Source organism: Uranotaenia lowii, chromosome 2, assembly GCF_029784155.1.
Source record: "Uranotaenia lowii strain MFRU-FL chromosome 2, ASM2978415v1, whole genome shotgun sequence".
Lineage (NCBI taxonomy): Eukaryota > Metazoa > Arthropoda > Insecta > Diptera > Culicidae > Uranotaenia > Uranotaenia lowii.
In genome coordinates this window covers 66,434,094-66,453,742 of record NC_073692.1, presented here as the reverse complement: position 1 = coordinate 66,453,742, position 19,649 = coordinate 66,434,094, and the positions used below count along the sequence as shown (strand labels likewise).

The window sequence follows — 19,649 nt, the reverse complement described above, 5'->3', positions numbered from 1 at the left end:
ACAAAAATGACAAAAATGACAAAAATGACAAAAATGACAAAAATGACAAAAATGACAAAAATGACAAAAATGACAAAAATGACAAAAATGACAAAAATGACAAAAATGACAAAAATGACAAAAATGACAAAAATGACAAAAATGACAAAAATGACAAAAATGACAAAAATGACAAAAATGACAAAAATGACAAAAATGACAAAAATGACAAAAATGACAAAAATGACAAAAATGACAAAAATGACAAAAATGACAAAAATGACAAAAATGACAAAAATGACAAAAATGACAAAAATGACAAAAATGACAAAAATGACAAAAATGACAAAAATGACAAAAATGACAAAAATGACAAAAATGACAAAAATGACAAAAATGACAAAAATGACAAAAATGACAAAAATGACAAAAATGACAAAAATGACAAAAATGACAAAAATGACAAAAATGACAAAAATGACAAAAATGACAAAAATGACAAAAATGACAAAAATGACAAAATGACAAAAATGACAAAAATGACAAAAATGACAAAAATGACAAAAATGACAAAAATGACAAAAATGACAAAAATGACAAAAATGACAAAAATGACAAAAATGACAAAAATGACAAAAATGACAAAAATGACAAAAATGACAAAAATGACAAAAATGACAAAAATGACAAAAATGACAAAAATGACAAAAATGACAAAAATGACAAAAATGACAAAAATGACAAAAATGACAAAAAGGACAAAAATGACAAAAATGACAAACATGACAAACATGACAAACATGACGAACATGGCGATTTCAGGATTCAGATTTAAAGGAACAAAGAAAAAAATATATTATTAATTTTTGAAGATTCTAAGGGAATATTTTACAATAGAATCAGGATGATGTTTTTTGAAACGAAAAGAAAACAAAGTTGGCAATCCGGCCTCTCATTTGCCTACAAAGGTGCGATTAGTTAAATGCGTGATCTTATCTTCTGAAACCAAAATGACGAGGAACGCACACAACAAAAACTAAAACACATAACCAAATCACTGTGAGGATGGGTCCTTTTATTGGAAATTTTACGAGCTGGAAATAGGCGAAAATTAATTTCTTCGCTCGAAACTTCTCCTTCGATCGTCTAGTAGACATCGAACAGCAGAGCTCTTCATCCCCCCGAGGTGTGTTATTAATATTCATCAAACGCTGCTGATTCGGCTTCTTCACCGGCCCGTAAGAGATGATGATATCTCCAGCAGAGGAGTTTAAAGTTCCTCACTTTAGGTTCACCTTCCTACAACGAGCCACTTATGATGGGGTCTGTTTGATACCATAACCTGTAAAAAATCGAACAGTGCGTCTCTAGTTTAGTGATAGCGATTCTTAAGGAATGATAAAAATGAAACCCGAATGGCGAGGAGTCATTTGGCGGGAGTAATTTAGGTGAATGAGACTTCTCTCTCTCTCTGGTCCTACCTGTTTGATATTCAAAGAACTGATAAGAAACTTCGACTCACTGAGCCAAATGACCGAAGACCCCTGCTGATTCGACCTCAAACGGAATTATAGGCAAATATATGCGTTTTAGGTTAATCCAGTCGTGCAAACAATCAAGTGTCGACCATCAGCAGCAGTCCAACGCCCGAAAAATGGATCGTCTTCACAGCAGCGCGCAGATTTCATCCGAACTGATTTTTTTTTTTTTCAACCAAGCCAGCCGGTTGGCCGTAAAAAGCTTAATTTGATCTCAATGATATTGAATCCCCTCTCGGGAAGGCTTGAAGCCCGGATTCACACGGCTATAATTGACTGTGCTTTTAGCAGTAAAATTTTCATGAATGAACGATTATGGCCACTTTTTGAATCGATGAAAGTCTATGAAAAATAATCCTGGCTATTAATCAGAAAGAGATTTTTTTAGGTTTCGCGCTTTCTTTGGAATGATGAAAAAAGCCATACCTAATAATAATTAGGTATGGCTTTTGGAGGCATCCTGGAGTTGAAAGAGAATCCAAATGCATACATATTCTAAAAGTAAAATCACATTTAAATTAAATAAGACTCATTACTGAAATAGAAAGAAGTTCTGGAGACATAAAAACATGAAGTTTTAGAATAATAGTTTTATAAAAACTTTTTTAGATTTTTTTGTGTTAATTTTTTTATTCCTAAACTTTTTTCAATAATACAACTTCATATATGCCGTTTGCTCTTCAAATTAAGTTTTCTTAATTAAGACTTAGTTTCAAATTTTCCTTTCAAAACCATCATAAGATACGACCCAGATCCGTGAAAGTCTCACAAACGGACCGAATACTGTTCAAAGAAAGCTTACCAGTAAAAGTCCGACTTTTGTTCGAGTTTTGTCCGATTTTCTGAGCGAATTCCTCGCTGCTTAAAAACAAGTGTCAAAATATCAAAAACGAAAATCGTTGTCTGGTTTTACTGGTTGAACGTGACCAATTCAGACCGATTTCAGGCAGACTATTCGATCTAGATTTATTAAAGCAATTTTGTTTTTTTTCAGTTGTCACTGCGAAAATTTGATGGTGGAAAGCAATCGCATAATGCAAACAATGAAAAAAAAAAATCCATTTTAATTTGATTTTTTAATTGTAGTTTGGGAAAGGCAAAGGGTACCACTATCAAATACATACGCCAGCTATTAATTAAATGTTTTTTTCGGGGATCGTTTGTGTTTTTATTTTCTACTGGATCTTTTTCAGCATCACATGAAGATTCTCATCCGAATAATCAAAAAGTAAGAGGGAAAGCTTCGGATGGATATGTGAGCGAATCAAAAATCGAACCAGAAGCCAAGTGGCCGGAACCGTGTAGAAAGTGGAAATTTCAACAGTTCATACCCAAAAAAAATCTGAAAAATTCGAACAAGACGACTCCAGATACTCCGGGTTGGGTTCTTGATTTTGAGTAGTGAGTGATTGAAAAGTGTAGACAAATTTTTTGTTTAAATATTATGATTGCGATCGGCATTAAATTTGCCGCAAAATCCGACCAAGTTTGGCCTGAAAACTGTTTGACTCTGGTAGAAAACTGTCAAACAACCCGTATAGCTCACTCGCAAAAACTTTTAATCACCAAGAAAGTTGTGTCACCAGGGCACTGAATTAATCCGGATTTGGTTCGTTTTCTGGTCAGATTTCTAATCAATTGACGGGTTGATCGGATAAAATTCCAACCGATATTTTTTTAACCAGAGGATAGAAGAGAGATATGCCCATAAGACTGAGTCGATTAGAGGTCATTTTTGAATTTCCAAAACTCTGGGGTCTAGAAAGCTTCGTTTTGGTTCAAATCTCATCCATGAATTTTTGCAGAATATTTATGTAACATTCACATGAGTAAATTTGAACTTCGAGATTTATATGGGAGAATCGAATATTTTATACTGAAAAATCATTATCATTTCTGTGAAAATACTCTTAAAATCATTGTATCGGAACTTTAAAAAAAAATTATTGTTTGGTATCAGAAAGTTTACCACTTAAAGCAGTATCAGAAAATTTGAAACTTTAGGGTAGTTTTATTTATTATTTATTATTGATAATCTGACAATTTGCGCCTGGGGTCTTCAGAACTTCTCCAAAATTGAAAATTCAGTTTATTTATACGACCTTAAAAATTCATGTATTTTTTCAGATTTCTTACATTCTATTTCTTTTAGTTTTTTAGTTTTTTAGTAAGCCTTGGCTATCTCCATATGTGAGTGCAGTTGTTCGACAATTGTTTGTTTTCGACGCAAAAAAAAAAGATTTATTGTCATTTTTTCTATCATAACTCTTCAAGGAGTTGTTCGCCCACTTGGATGCTTTTAGATGAAAGTTGCATCATAAATTGAGCTATACAATGATATTTTTTGCAAAATATTCGGTGATGCAAACGGTACTTTTAGACGCCATTTGAAGCTTATTTACAATAATTCATGTTGAAGGTCATTAATTAATTTTTTAAAATTATTTTATTTGGAAAGCTGAAAAAATTTCAATGCATTTTGATGTGCTTCTTTTTTAACTTCCGTTGAAAAATAACAGAGTTATGTGGCTTTGAAATATGGTTATTTTTTATTTACAAAAAAAATCTAACCGAGCCTACACAGCAAAAATTATTTCCTGTAAATTAACGCAAATGTCCTGTAACAAAAAGGAGCAGGACATTTAGGTACATGGTCGAAAACATGATTACGTGACATTTAATTTTGAGTGTACAACTTTTTTACAGAACTTTTGCTGTAATAATAAATGAATCTTCGTTAACTTTCAAGGAAAACAATTTAAAATTACAAGTTTTTTTAATTACAGGTGATTTATTTTAAACGTTGCCGTTTTCAGTGACACGTAAAAGTCAGAAATTTTTTCTGAATAAATCGAAAAATACAAATTTTATAAATACGAAAAAAAGTGTTTTTAAGTCGAAAAAATGAACCAAATTTTCAATTTTTTGGCAAATCTGAAGACCCCTGGCGCAAACCCGTCAGATAATAAAAAAAAATCTCCTTTACTTTTTTAAATGAAAAAAAAGTGACCCGATTAATTTGGTTTAACCTTTTTTTAAGGTAGCATTCTATATTTATTACACAAGAAATACGAAATCGTTATGGCAAACAAATATTTAGTTTTGTCAAATATTACATAAACATTGTCAAATATGTTAAATATTCAAAGTTTGTCAATTTCAGTTTTTTAAATGTGACTCAGAGATGACTCTTGACTCAAACTTGCAATCTGCGAAACTTTTTTGTGGTGATATGAACCTAACTGTGTTAGTTGAAATTTCAGGGAATAGATAGGATCAAAATTTATGTAAAAAAAAAACGCGAATAAAACTAGCCTCGTCTCTCGAATGATTTTTTGTATGTTTTTCAACATCAAATTTTATCTTATCTATTCCATGAAATTACAACTAACACAGTTGTATTGATATCTCCACAAAAATTTATCAATTTCGGTTTTCACTTTCAGACCCTATAAAAATTAATTCATCTCACTGGACTAACACTTGTTTTGTAGGTAAAAAATTCAATTAAAATAAACTGATCAATTATTCAAGTGAGAAAGATTTTCAGTGCTTTGAAAAATCTCTATGTTATGTCAGTGTTCCAAACAGAAAGAAAATGAAGTTAACCATATACATTAGGATGGCAGCCAAATGAGATATATCGAATTTTGAAAACCGACCATATATATTTAGTTGATTGTTCCAAAAAACTGACCTATGCAAATTTTAAGCTCAATAGGATTAGATTTAAGGGTGCCTAAAAGAGCTCAATTTTCCGGTTTTTTTTACCAAAACTTTAAAAAATCACCAAATGGGAGACCAACGGAAATCCGTAAAATCCGCCAAATGACTTAGAAATGCATGAAACGTAGAGATGTAGTGTTATCTCGAAATAAAATTTGGCCAAAAACCAACTTTCTGGGACTGGGTAAAATCGTTCGAGTTGTATCTATACAACTATAGCACACTATAGCACGAGCGACCAATAGCTTTGTTGGGTCGGACGCAGTCGCAACTGACACAACTGAACCTCAGGGAACACTGTCAGCAACGGCGAGTCGACTAAGGTCGACAAAGTTCCCGGCGTTATGGCGCGCTCACATTCGGGCTCATTCGGTAGGCAACAGTGGAGGTGTTCGGTTGACAGCACTCGCTGCGCTGGGTGATTTCTCTACGATGCGGAATAAGCTTCTCCACACTTCCAAAATAATGAAAGTTTCTGTTGAAAATCTGGTAATTCTGTTGAAAACTGCGTCCCATCCATCGTTATCCTACATATCGGTCTGAGCAGCTTTCCGGAAAAGCCATTATCGGCTATGATTTTCCATAGCTCGTCCCGGTCGATCGTGCCTTATGCGGCTTTGAAGTCGATGGAATAGACGGTGCGTAGTTCATGGCATTTTTAGAGGATTTGCTTGATATGAAGTCCGTCGTTGACCGTCCCTTCATGTAGCCAGCCTGATGACTTCCCACGAATCTGTATGCTTGTGGGGTTAGGCGGCGGAGTAGGATTCGGGACAGCACTTTGTAGGTGGCATTTAGGACAGTGGTCGCTCGATAGTTCTCACAGGCACAGTCACAGTGTGTCGCCTTTCTTGCAAATGGAGCATATTACCCCTTGCTCTTCTTAGCTGTTCTGTTTTGGTGATTTTACACGTATCGACGGGTGCTTCTTTGCACTACTGACGCTCGAAGGGTGTTCTTTTCGTTCCTACACTCCTTGTCGAACAAGTCGTTCCGTCGAGCTCTTCTCACATGCACGATGAGGTTCCCAGAATGCTGTTAACGGATGTTTTGATGGTATCCCTGCAGTCCTCGAGAAGGGCTTCGTTAAGCTCGCCCTCTGCCTGCAACGCTGCCTTGAGCGATTGCGCGTAGTCTGCTGCGACCTCAGGTTGTTTCAGTCTTGCGATATTTTACCGAGGCGAGCGTCGGTTCCGCATGATGTCCACTATGAAGAGTTTTGGGCGTATCTTCACCATCACCAGATAGTGGTCTGACCTTTGATGATGTCGATGATGTCCGAGAAGAGCCAGCTGTCTATCTAAACGGGGTCGATCTGTGATTGCGTTTGGTACGGTGATCTTCAGGCGTACTTGTGCGAGAGGCGGTGCTGGAAAAAAGTACTGATGCCGTTTTCGTTGGGCAACTGGTGCGTGCTGAACCTTACAATTTATCGGTTTGGTCGCCCTGAGCGTCAAAATCCCCGATGACGATCTTGATATCGTGTTTTAGGCAGCGATTGTATTCACGCTCCAGCTGCGAGTAGAATTCGTCTCTGTCGTCACCAATACTTCCGAGGTGAGAGCTGTGCATGTTGATGTTGAAGGATAGACTCTTGATTCTCAATCGACACATTCGTGGGTTGATCGGCCACCACCGACAAGACAAGAGGTGATATGACCACTATCCGAAAGTTGGGTTTATGGGATCTCGAGTTGCACATTGTCTACCATTCGCCAGCCAAAGGGCATGAGGTACCCCCAAATCAAATCTGATTGAGCTGATTGAGCGGGTCAATCTTAAAAATCTTTATGGCGGATTTTCAAAATTCAATCTTGAAATATCTCCATACATCCAGTGTCACACTACTGCACATCTTTTTTCCCTTCCCTTGTAAATAATTTTCCCCTCCATCTGAGGGACAGCGGTACTGATCACAAGTGCCAAGTGGTCTCAGACAATGGCGTATAATTTTGTAGTATGTTTAAAAAAAATTTTCATGCTTTCTGTTTACGAAAGTTTAAAATTGCGAAATAATGAAGATTCGTTTTAACACCTTATTTCCGATTACTGAATGTTTCAGTCAATACCCCTCCCAGGGTCTTATAAAATAAAAAAAAAAGTTTATATTGATCTTTCTAAAAAATTATTTTTGCACAATTTTAGAAGCGATAAGCGCTTTCAGTAATTAATGGTATTCTTCTACGCAAGATTATACACTTTGAATATGTGATCGAGCTAGCGCTTAAATAAACGCCAATAATTTCTCAGTTATCGATGACAAACACTGTTGATATCTTTCCAAAATACATCATTTTTAGTTCTATTACTTCTTGACTCATTTCTATCGTTTATTCAAATGAAATCGAAGAGGCATTGCCCTATATAATGAGCACTCAAAAGGCTGAGTGTTCGATTTCTTCGAAGGTCATCTAGGCAACGGCTACGACGCGGCGCCCTGATCTCACCTGATCAGCTGCTTTCCATTTCTAAATTAGACCGCGGCGGCAGCGGCAGTGATAAAACTATTTCTAATTTGCTTAATGGTTCGAATGACTCCAAATTTTATGGCACCTACCTGGAGAGTTCTCCAATCTTGGAGAGCTGCTTACAAAGAGCAGCACCTGAAGGCCTATCCCGCAAAAAGCCAGCTATCCTCAAGAAGAGGCCTCCTGCTGGGGTCACTGGATGTATGGAACAAGTGTGTGCGTTTCGGTTCGACACCGTCCGCCTAGAAGGAGCCCAATGGGAATTTGCTCCGGTTATTGTTGCTGTTGTTGATGTTGTTGTTGTTGTGATAGGCTAGGTGTGGCGTATCGTTGCTCGATTGGCAGCTATCATTCAAACCGCTGCTGCCGAAACGGAATGACGAATGGATGAAATCGGCCAATTTCGGCGGAACGCCTTTTCTTTGTATTGGACGTCATTCGCTCCTGAAAGGCTTTTTTTGGCTTCTTAAGAGCCGCCGTGATGTATTGTGGCTACTTTTTCAACCGCGTAATGGCTGAGCGCCTTTGGGGGAGCACGACCTGCTCCGCCAAAACGTGTCGTATTGTAAATTAAGTTACCTGCGGTGGAACTGTGTCTACGTACGTATGTAGATTGAAGTTGAAGTTAATTGGTAATTTGAGTGATGGCTTTATGTTACGTCATGACGACGGAGGCAAAAGCACTGAGCTGACGGAGCAGTTATTTTGTCATTCGATAACAACTTCACTATCCTACAACTTCTCATTACTGAATTGTACTTTTTGAGATCAGCTAAAATTTCAAAACTCGAAGCCATTAATGAGGTACATAGGGAGAGGGAAGTGTTCCTAAATGCGCATAGCGGTAATATGTGCATTAGACCGATGCAAGCGTTGTATGGAAATTTTGAGTTGGTGTTTAATTCTCATCCGCATTAGAGTGTCATTTTGACACTATTTCAAGTTTGAATGCTTGTAACTTTTTTGAGAAGCTTCAAAAAACAAAAATTTCTTCGGGGACCCTAAATGAATTCAAAAGTTCTTTAATATTGCATCTTTACTTTATTTATGGACGAACCCTGGAAGCCTGGACAAAAAAAAACTCCCTTTTCCGACTTAGAGTGTCATTTTGACACTCCAAAAGAAAAATCTTTTTAATTTGCTTGAATTATTATGAATTGCAAATGAAAATTAAATCAATAGAAACCTTGTAATGTCAGTAAAATATGTTTAGAACGTTATATATAGCTAAAGCTTCTAGTTTTCTCGGTTTTCAGCATGCAAGAAAAAAAATCCGAGAAAACATGCCTCAGGAAAACTGCTGTAGTTCATATATTACACGTCAAAAAAAATATTTGCCTGATACATATGAAAGCTGAAGTTAATGTCTACATCATGGAACAAAGAAATATTTTTTTAATTTTTTTTTAATGAAATGGTCACAAAAAGTTCAAAAAAGTGGTCTGAAAAACCTTCTTTTCATTTGATTGCTAGTAAATACTGTTTGAGCGATGGTAGAGTTTTTTTTTTTAAAATATGACTACAAACTTTATTAAAATTCTAACATTTTGCTGTCTTTAGATTTTCGATGCAACAAAAATTGAATTTACTGGAATTTTTCAAAGTTGACTACTTTGCGCGATTTTTTCAATAATTGAAATTTTATCTGTTTTTGTGGTCCACCGTCAGGTTGTACCCGGATTTTCAGTGCTTTCTCGCCGTTTGAAGCAATCAAAACTATATCCATTGAAAAGGGAATTTAATCTACAATCTAGTGAGGTGCAACAAATCACGCTGTGAGATTTCACAAAAATATAAAAATTATAAACGTAAAATCATTCCTGAATTTCTAGAACCACAAGCAGCGCGTCCAGCAAAACGTGTTTGTTTGCTCTCCGAGTAGGTACGGTGGGTGGTGATTCGGGCAGAGAGCGAAGCCGACAGACGAAATAATGATGCGTGTCGTGACTAGCAAACGAGAACTACTGTCAATAGAAAATTTCCAACCGAGAAACGTACGACAGAAGAAAATTTCCATCCGAGAAACGTACGACAGAAGTTGCGTACTGTTGTTGCATAAACTCAGGTGTTTACAGCACCTATATAGCGACTTTATTTCTGCAATCGTATTAGAGCTGCTTATTATATCCATGAATCAAGAGGTGTCCTGAAAAATCCTGATTTTTAGCTACGCGTTGTCCTGATTTTTGACGAAACCTCCTGGCACCCCTGCCAGGAACCCAATTTGAGAAGTCTCGCCTAACCGTGGGATGATGTAAACATTTGTACCACGTGTATCATCATCACCTGTCATTAGCAATCATTGACCTATTGTTCTCGATTGCGAATTGAACACAGCAAGAGGAAATACGGGTTTGCTGCATGCAGCCGTAACCGTATGTATCAATAATAATAAATAATGATGAATCATTGATAACTGATAAACCAACAAGCCTACAAGGAAAATAAAACCAATTCTGAAAATCTGTTTAGTATCCTCCATTCAATCAAAGTATCATATTTTGCCAAGACATTATAATTTCAGAGATAAATCGATCTTGAATGCTAAATTCTATTCTAGAAATATGAAAAGATATCATAACAAGTTATTTTGACATGACTTAAGAATGTCGTTGAGTATTGAAATAGAATATTTAAATTACTTTAAAATTTTTTATTAAACTACAAAACAATATGACTTTTGCTTTGAAAATATCTTCAATTCAATTTGGTTTAAAACTTAACTCAAAATTCTGTAAAGCCTGAATCGGCTAAGACGGTGTTTGTCTTTTAAAAAATTCGTCAAAATTCCCGTATTTTACAGAAAAGAGTAATGTAAATAAAAAACTAGCTATTACTTTGTTTTTCTAACATTTCTTTTTTGGATTCATGGTTCCCAAGTTAACCAAAACAATCTCTTTAGTTCTTCGCAACTCGGAAAAATGTGTATTTTGTTGCCTTGTGTAATTTATCTAAACGCTAACGAATGTGGAGCTGAGCATTTGAACAAGAAACAAAAATAATGTGTTGGCTGACACAGGTTTTTTGAAAAAAAAAAATTCATAAAAGCATAAAATTTGCGACGATTTTTAAAAAAAAAAATGTATCAAGTGAAAAATTATAAAGTAACAGATATTTAGGCTTAGTTTTTTTTTTTTGCTCGTTCTGTTGAGTAACGTGATTTTAGTATACGTGTTAAATAAATAATCAATTAACGAATACCAATGTTAAAATGATTGGTTTAAAATTCGGAACTTGTTTTGTTGCATTTCTAAAAGAAAACCCTATTAAAAGAAAATTAGGGTATTGAGTTTCAAGATTTGAATTTCAAAAGAAAAGGTTAATGGAATTGCAAATCGAAATTTACAATTAAAAATTAGTTTCAATCTGTGAACGTCATATAGTGTCGTAGAATGAGATGTCCTAGGTCTAGACTCTAGACTGATATGAGATTGAATTCCGCCGGGAGCTAGTCAATTTTTTGACATATTTGCTAACACTTGTTTTTGAAAACCATTTGGGATCCAGTAATTTCCCTTCAGTACGGTAAATTAATTTCTCTTTGCGTATTGCTTGAATCAAGATTCAACCAACATTTATTTGAAGTTAACAATCATTTAAAATAGAAGTCTATATTTACTATATAATTCCATGAGTAGAAAAAAAACAAAAAAAAACATTCAGTAGAAGCGTGCACTTTGCTGGTGGTCCTCCGTGCTGCCGGCCTGGAATGATGCAGCCCTAATGTTGATTTATGGCGCTCGTCTTCAGTGTAATTTTATTTTCTCCATAGATGTCTCACCTTACAGGGCCAGATCAGTCAGTTGGCAGTGATTGCAAATCATAAATCGTGTCATCCGTAATGGAACTTCAAGGGATTCGACTCTAGTGAATTTATTATTTCAGTTTATAAGTTCTCTTCAACAGGATTTCACTTTTGCTATGTCAAACACAGCGGTTTAGTTTTTTTTTTAAATCAATATCCTTTCTGAAAATCTGTAGAGAATCTGATTAGGGAAATTTTTACGACACAACATTCATGATCTCCCATTTGCCAACACTGGTTCGCATAGTTGACGCGTTCTTGACGATTTGGATGCTTCGTCGGCAGATGCACCGATTTTACTATTATTGTTTGTGTCTTTTGCTCACGATTAGGTTTAACAGTTTTGGCGCGTTGTTTCAGAAAGAAAAGGTGATTTATTCCCTCAATTTGGTATCCCTTTTTTCAGATGGATGCTTTCCAATCATATTGGTCCCGACGCCAGGTCAAATCGAGTATATTGATTCTTTGCCCATTGGGGATCATGGGAAAGGAGGGAGTCTACCTGTTGAAGAACTTTCCGCGAGCTTTGCTCATAAATGTGTCCAGTTGTGATTGGCATGGAGAATGGAAATGGTCGATAAGTGTTGGAAATAAAATTCAGATCATGGGAAAAAGTTTGGTACGGAGTAATTTTCTGGCTGCCTTGGGATTTCAATAGGCCCATGACCGTTTTAGGCTCCTAACAAATCTGACCGGGAACTGCGCTCCCCACGTGAATTTTGTTTTTGAAGAATCAAAAGGTGATACAGCAATTGAGCAACCATCAACAGCAGTCAATAAAACATATGAACGTCGTCGTCAGCACAATGGGAAGGTTTCCGAATAGGTCCAATTTGTTTCACCGCAGGTCGCCGGTTGCAGAAAAAAAATGAATCACACCATGTATGAGCCATTCAGCTGACCACCGATTTTTGAAGTTCCCAATAAATGTAAAAGAGGAGAAAAATAAAAATGCTGAACATGACATTCAATGAGTGAGTCGATCGAGAGGTGGTGATAATCTGCGCACTGATCGGGCCAATTTGGTCTATTTTCAAATAGAAGATAAATGGCCATAATTTGTACCTGTTTCGTCACGTAACCTGTCACTGCTGCGAGCAAGCAAAATGCGCGAGAAGGTATTCAAAGTTTGCAAGAAATAAAACCTGTTCTCCGGTCAATTTTTGGGGTTACCGAGAGAGCTGAATTTGTTTGGGGCCATTGTTGTGAACTAATTCTGGTGCACCCAAAATCAAATTATTTCAATAGAAAGCCAATAGCAATCTGGCAGCGTGCTGATCGTGCTCTATTTAGTTTAAAAAAAAAAACGCGGTTGCCATTGGGCTGTCGATCAGTTTTGTATTCCCAGCCACCAGTTGATTCAAACATCAAACACTACAAAAACGACAATTATGGAGCAGCAGCGATTCAAAATTGCGTAAACATTGACAATGCGCAAACGCTTTTAATGATAACATCACGTGTTGGCAAAGAATGGGTTTGTTTGGCTTATTTTGGCAGTTGCCTTCTCACCATTTGTTAGAGAAAAAACTCGAACCGAAATATTATTGCCGTTTGCAGCTGAATCGATCTTTAATGTAACGAAAACATTTGACTTGCAATCAAGAGTCGAGCGCCAGCGATGCTCAGGGATGGCGCCACTTTTGTCACATAAAGATGATAAATTGTAATCCTCCGAACATTCAACGCTAGAGGGTTATAAAGAAGACTTTGAGAAGTTGCTTTCAGAGCAGCTTTGCATATGAAATCGGCATGCGCTAAAGACACTGATAACACTTTTTGTATGATAATTTAATTCAATCTTCCCAGTGGACATCGTCAGGGTGTTGCGTGGCAAGGTCAAGTGAAGCTTAAAATCGGTTTTGTGTTTCAAGCTTACGCTTTTTAAGGTTTGTGTTTCAAAAAAAGCTTAACGACAATTCCCTAAATGATTTCAAAAAAAAAATCTTCAAAAAAAATTGATTTTGTTTTAGATAAAGAACAAAATGGGATTTGAAGTTAACTTTTCGTCATTTTCAAAAGATTGAATTATTCAAAATATTTTTTTTCCAATTTGCAATCTGAAGAAAGCTGATAACTACATAAGTTCTTTTTCATTTATTCCTAAGATATTTTGACCCAGTTGGTTATTCCATTTTGAAACTACAAAACTCATTGATTTAGGGAAAATAAGGGCATAATGGTCACCTTAAGGAAAAAGCTTATTTAGCCATAGAGAACAGCTATAATGTATGAATTACATCATTTTTTCGTGTTTAGACCAGTGTTCTGAATATCTCTCATTTTCAATGAATGTTTCTGATTGCACTTCGCACCTGAACGTACAGCGGTCGGGTTTCGTTATTGATTGCTACTGGACCTACCCGATCATCGATCGTTCAATTCATCGCTAAAATACAGATCACCTCGCACGATGCTTGCTGTCAAAACAGTGCAGCACCATCATCAAATTGGAATATCACCAATGCGCAATGCATATGGCGAATCTTGTTGGTCTTCGATCAGGAGTGAATGGATCAGGCAGTGAGTGAATGATACATGAAGCCGATCATTAGCGTATTTTGTTTGGTTTGATTTAAAGCAAATTAATAAATTTATTTGTTGTTATAACGTTTTTGCCTTTCTTTCAGAAAGGTATAGTTATCGGTCGATTTTGGAGATCATTAATTATGGGTCTTAGATATACCTTTATAGGTACCTATCGAATCAGCTCGTCGAGTTCAGACGATGTCTGTGTATTTGTGTGTATTGGTGTGATTTTTTATAAACTTTTTTGCACGTTTTTGCGAAACTGGGCAGTACAATAAAAATGATTTTTAGCTTAAAAAATTTGATTTTTTTTCTTCTTCGTCCTATAAAAGAAAGAAAAAAAAAACAAAATAGTTTGAAAAATAAATTTTCATAGTAATTATCATCAAATCATCACTCCAAAAAACGTGTCAATTTGGCTTGCTAGCCACAACCAGCAATCACTAAAATCAAGATTATCGTGTCTATGACGTCAAATTATACGTGACGTCATAGATACTCGCATGCTATCTCAAAGTATGGATCTGTCTATGTGTGGAAGGGAGAACAGACAGGCTTCACTCCCACTCAGGTTTGATGTCATCGTGACAGAAACCGTGTGGGAGGAAGACCGCAGTTTAAATTTTCCCGGCCAAAGGTTTAATTTTTTCATTGTAATGGTTCAGTTCGAAACCGAACCATATCAAAAATTTCGGAACCGAAGTTCCAAAACATAAAGTTAAAAATGGTTTTCACCAAGGGGTACGACCCCGAAATCAGTGAAGTCGTTGATGAGTACGTCATGCCCACACTGCATGGTACGAAAGTGATTGTTACTTCGAGATTCTCCCAACATTATATTCAGGTTGCTCTGTGAAGGACAAAACGACGAAGGGGCGCGTGTGGGAGAACGAAGCACACCATATCAATTTCTTCACACGCTCATTTTCATTTACCATTTTAATGGTTACTTAATTAATTATTTAATATTTTTGCTTTTGAATGAATTATCGGAAAAACTGCAATCATAATGGTAGTTCTCATGAAAAAAATATAATAAGGTTAAAAAAGTTGACATTGAGATATTTTTTTATATTGTAATTTTTAATTTTATATTCGTCTTCTTGATTGATTTTGATCGGTATGGTTTTTTTATGATCGATATAATTATGCGTTGAGACCAGTCCGACATATCATTTACCAAATTGAAAATTTCAAATATTATTATAAAAGGCGCTTGGGATCAGAGGGGTACAAGTGTCTAAATGATAGATTCGAGAAAACGCGCTTCAAAGTTGTACAGGTGCTCAATTTTTCATATATTTTTCGAATTCGAGCAATTTTTATTCAATCAAAAAAGTGTTCAAAAAAAATTATAAAAAATTTAAGTTTTGCACCAGATGTACATTGAAACATAAAAAAACCGTTGGTTATACTTAACTCAAAATTGATGATTTTGGCACTTGCACCCCTATGATCCTGGAGGGCTCATATATACAAATTTGAAAATATATTTTACCGATCATTGGACTCTATGTTAGAATCAAAGATATTATTTTCTTGCTGTCTTGACTCGATAGGTTATCCAGAGCAAAAGTTGAAGTATTTGAAACACATGGTTGGGACCTTTTTTTTATATTGTAATCTTTAATTTTATATTCATGTTCTTATTTTTACTAAACTGACTAACCATTTACTAAACTAAAAATTTCAAAAATGATCATATATAAAAATTTGAAAATATGTTTTACCGATCATTGGACTCTATGTTAGAATCATTGCTACTTATTTTTCGCTGTTTTCACTTCATAAGTTACCCAGAGCAAATGTTGAATTATTTGAAACACATGGTTGGGAACCTTTTTTTATATTGTAATCTTTAATTTTATATTCATGTTCTTAATTGATTTTGATCGGTATGCTTTTTTTATTATCTATATACCTAGGCATGCAGACCAGGCCGACAAACCATTTTTTAAACTGAAAATTTCAAAATTGATTATATATTCAAATTTGAAAACATACTTTACCGATCGTTGGACTCTATGCTAGAATCATTGATACTCTCAAGTAACATTTTGAAATCTCAATGGTTTTATAAAATAAATAAGATGTTTTTTAAAGGGGTTGAGAAAGATCTAAAAGCTGTAAAGCGTATTTCGGGAAAACCATTATATAATCTATCTTCAGGATAGTTACACGACCTCTATACAACTGTTTTTATAAATCACCTGTCAAGTCCAAGGTTAGTTTTATCATTCAACTTTATATAGGTTTCGAAATTCGCTATACAGCAAGTAAAAAACCACCGATGAATGCAGCACTTGAACAAGACCAAATTGCATTATACAAAACTAACGAGAATTGACATTTCAATTTCGATCGGATGTATACAAAAATAAGTGTTCGAAATATGTACTGGCGAAGTAAACTTTTGTGGTGGTAAAAATTTAAAACGAGGAATAATAATCATCAATTCGTTGATTAGCTATCGAAGGCAAGACTCGAGCAGGATATTTTCAGTAGCAGAACACTCTTACGGAGCTTGCTGATCAAGTTTTTGTGGGCCTGCTGGGTTGCACAACACGGGTGGATTTCGAAACACGAACATTTTTCTTCAGAGTTTAACCAGGCCGTCAGTAATTGTTCTGCTCAAGTGTTAAGTGATCACATTCTGTAAGAAACAAGCATGCAAGAATCGACTGTAAACTTTTATTTGCTATCGGAATTGGACCCCCCAAAGAAGCTTCGAATGTGTTCGTAAGATACCTATCAAACAGATCTTTAAGTAGCAAAGATAAAAAATAAATGTTTTTAAATTCTGTATTCTTAATTATCAAATAAAATTTTATCACAATGTTGAATTCACTTTCACTATTGAATTATTAATTTAAAATGGAGTTAAGCTGCCCTTTCAATTCGGAACATGTAAAAAATCGTAGCTGTTTCTGTTCCCGGAAGTAGTACTTTTTTCATCCAACTCGAATGTAGGTATCCATTAATTAGCAGTATCGTAATCCATCTTCCGCTGTCCATTTCAAAGATTTTATGCATAAACACTTCCATGATTCTGAGATGATCCGGTGGCGGTATTTGTTCCTAATGAATAGAGAAGAATTCAGCAGCACACAGCTATACTCGCCGGTTTTATTCCGATCACTTTCAGCGAACAAGCCGTATTCCGAAACATCTAAAACATACATATTGCTTTTTAATTTCTGTGTGATAAATACAATAATTTTGGAGTTATTTACCTGTTAATTCCGAAAAGTTGATAACCATTTCTGAAGATTTTATGGTTCCGATTTTTCAGGAGGAAGACAACTTCGTGCTCGAACTTTCTGAAGCAGTTTGCCGGAATGCTAATTACTCTTGGAATGTTTGAACAACGGATCCGGCGGTGGACAGAAAATATCAAACTTTTTTTTCTAAAAGTTACGAGGAAATTAGCTTTCGGTAGCTGTTCTCACTGCAGAGTATTTAAGAACAACAGGAATCAAATTTGAATCACGAATTATTTTTGTTTTTTTGTTTACACTGTGATTTGCAACAACCGTTATTTTCGAGTTTTGGTAGATCTGGAGAAAGCCTTTTGGCTATAAGAAGAGCAAAATTGAGTTAGAGAAAACAAATTGTTCTGGTAATGGCATTTCCCCAGAGTATATGGCCTTATAATTGTTTTTCCAAAGCCAAAATAGATTTTGACAACCTCTCGAAAGTCAGGACAAGTCCTGAAAAGTCAGGACACCTGGCACCTCTGACGTGCATTACAATTGTTCAGTTGTTGATGTTGTTTCTCTTGTACTCAGAGGTGCCAGGTAACCTGATTTATCAGGATTTGTCCTGATTTTCTAGAGACCGAAATTAAGATTCAAAATTTTTTATAGGATAAAAGTATTTTGAAATAATTAACATAATAAATAATTCACATAAATAATAACATAATTGTAAACTTATTGAAAATTGTTGAATGATTGAATACTGGAATATCTTGTATGATCCCATTTCTATGACATTATGATCATATATCTATAAAATATAAGAGCTCTAAAAATGAAGAGTATAATTTTTAAAAAAGATGCCTAACCATGTGTTTCAAATAATTCAACCTTTCAAGTAAAGGAAGCGAATAATTTGAAAAAATAATTGAGTAAAATTACAACTGCTAGACTAAAATACGATGCTTCAACGTAGGTTACAATAATCGATCGAATTAACTATAGAAATTAAACATTTTGACAACTTTGAAATATCAATATTTTCAATGTTGTCATTTTGTCACTTATGTCACAGGTTATACAGAGCAAACGTAGAAATATTTGAAACACATTGTTGGGGACCTTTTTTTGATATTGTATTTTTTGAAATTGTATTTGTTATGTTATATTCGCCTTTTAAATCGATTTTGATCGATACACCTATGCGTGTAGACCAGGCCGACTAACCATTTACTAAACTGAAAATTGTAAAAATGAACATAGATACAAATTTGAAAATATATTTAACCGATCATTGTACTCTATGTTAGAATCATAGATACTCTATTCTTGCTGTCTTGACTCGATAGGTTATCCAGAGCAAATGTTGAATTATTTGAAACACATGGTTGGGAACCTTTTTTTTATATTGTAATCTTTAATTTTATATTCGTCTTCTTAATTGATTTTGATCGGTATGTTTTTTAATAATCGATATACATATGCGTTGAGACCAGGCCGACATTCCATTTACTAAACTGAAAATTGTAAAAATGAACATAGATACAAATTTGAAAATATATTTAACCGATCATTGTACTCTATGTTAGAATCATTGATACTCTATTCTGGCTGTCTTGACTCCATAGGTTACCCAGAGCAAATGTTGAATTATTTCAAACACATGGTTGGGAACCTTTTTTTTATATTGTAATCTTTAATTTTTTTATATTGTTATCTTTAATTTTATATTCATGTTTTTAATTGGTTTCGATCGGTAGGTTTTTCATGACCGATATACCTATGCGTTGAGACCAGGCCGACATTCCATTTACTAAACTGAAAATTGTAAAAATGAACATAGATACAAATTTGAAAATATGTTTTACCGATCATTGGACTCTATGTTATAGAATCATTGATACTCTTTACTTGCTGTCTTCACTCTATAGGTTACCCAGAGCAAATGTTTTATTATTTGAAACACATGGTTGGGAACCTTTTTTTATATTGTAATCTTTATTTCATATTCATGTTCTCAATTGATTTTGATCGTAAGTTTTTTAATGGTGGAAATTTAAGAAAGTTTACAGACCAGCCAAACATACCATCACAATATATTATCCAGGGTTGGAAAAGTGAAATTCACTGCATCACTGCATCACTCTTGATTCATGAAAATAATAATAATTTCTGCTTAGATTGCATAAATAAAGGCGCAAGACAGTGCTGTAAGCGCCTGGATTTATGCAATCACAGTACGCAGCTTGTTGGCTGGCCGGTGGTAGTTCATATTGAAAAACACCGTAAATATCATCTGAACCGAAAATTACCATGGTTTAAACTTTTTTATAACCTATTTATTCGATTTTCTCATACTTTAACTACAAATTCGATCATATTCATGAAGTTTTTATGACAAATCAGG

The 19,649-nt window shown here is 35.0% G+C and overlaps 1 long non-coding RNA gene across 1 annotated transcript; it reads right to left on the bottom strand.

Annotated features, from left to right (window-relative positions):
* Nucleotides 1-16,716: 16,716 nt before the first annotated feature.
* LOC129747076 (uncharacterized) lies at nucleotides 16,717-17,761 on the bottom strand. The gene is made up of 2 exons (XR_008737440.1): nucleotides 17,279-17,761; nucleotides 16,717-17,214 (listed from the first exon to the last, which is right to left on the bottom strand). It is a non-coding gene; the product is annotated as an uncharacterized LOC129747076 (long non-coding RNA).
* Between the last annotated feature and the right edge of the window lie 1,888 nt (nucleotides 17,762-19,649).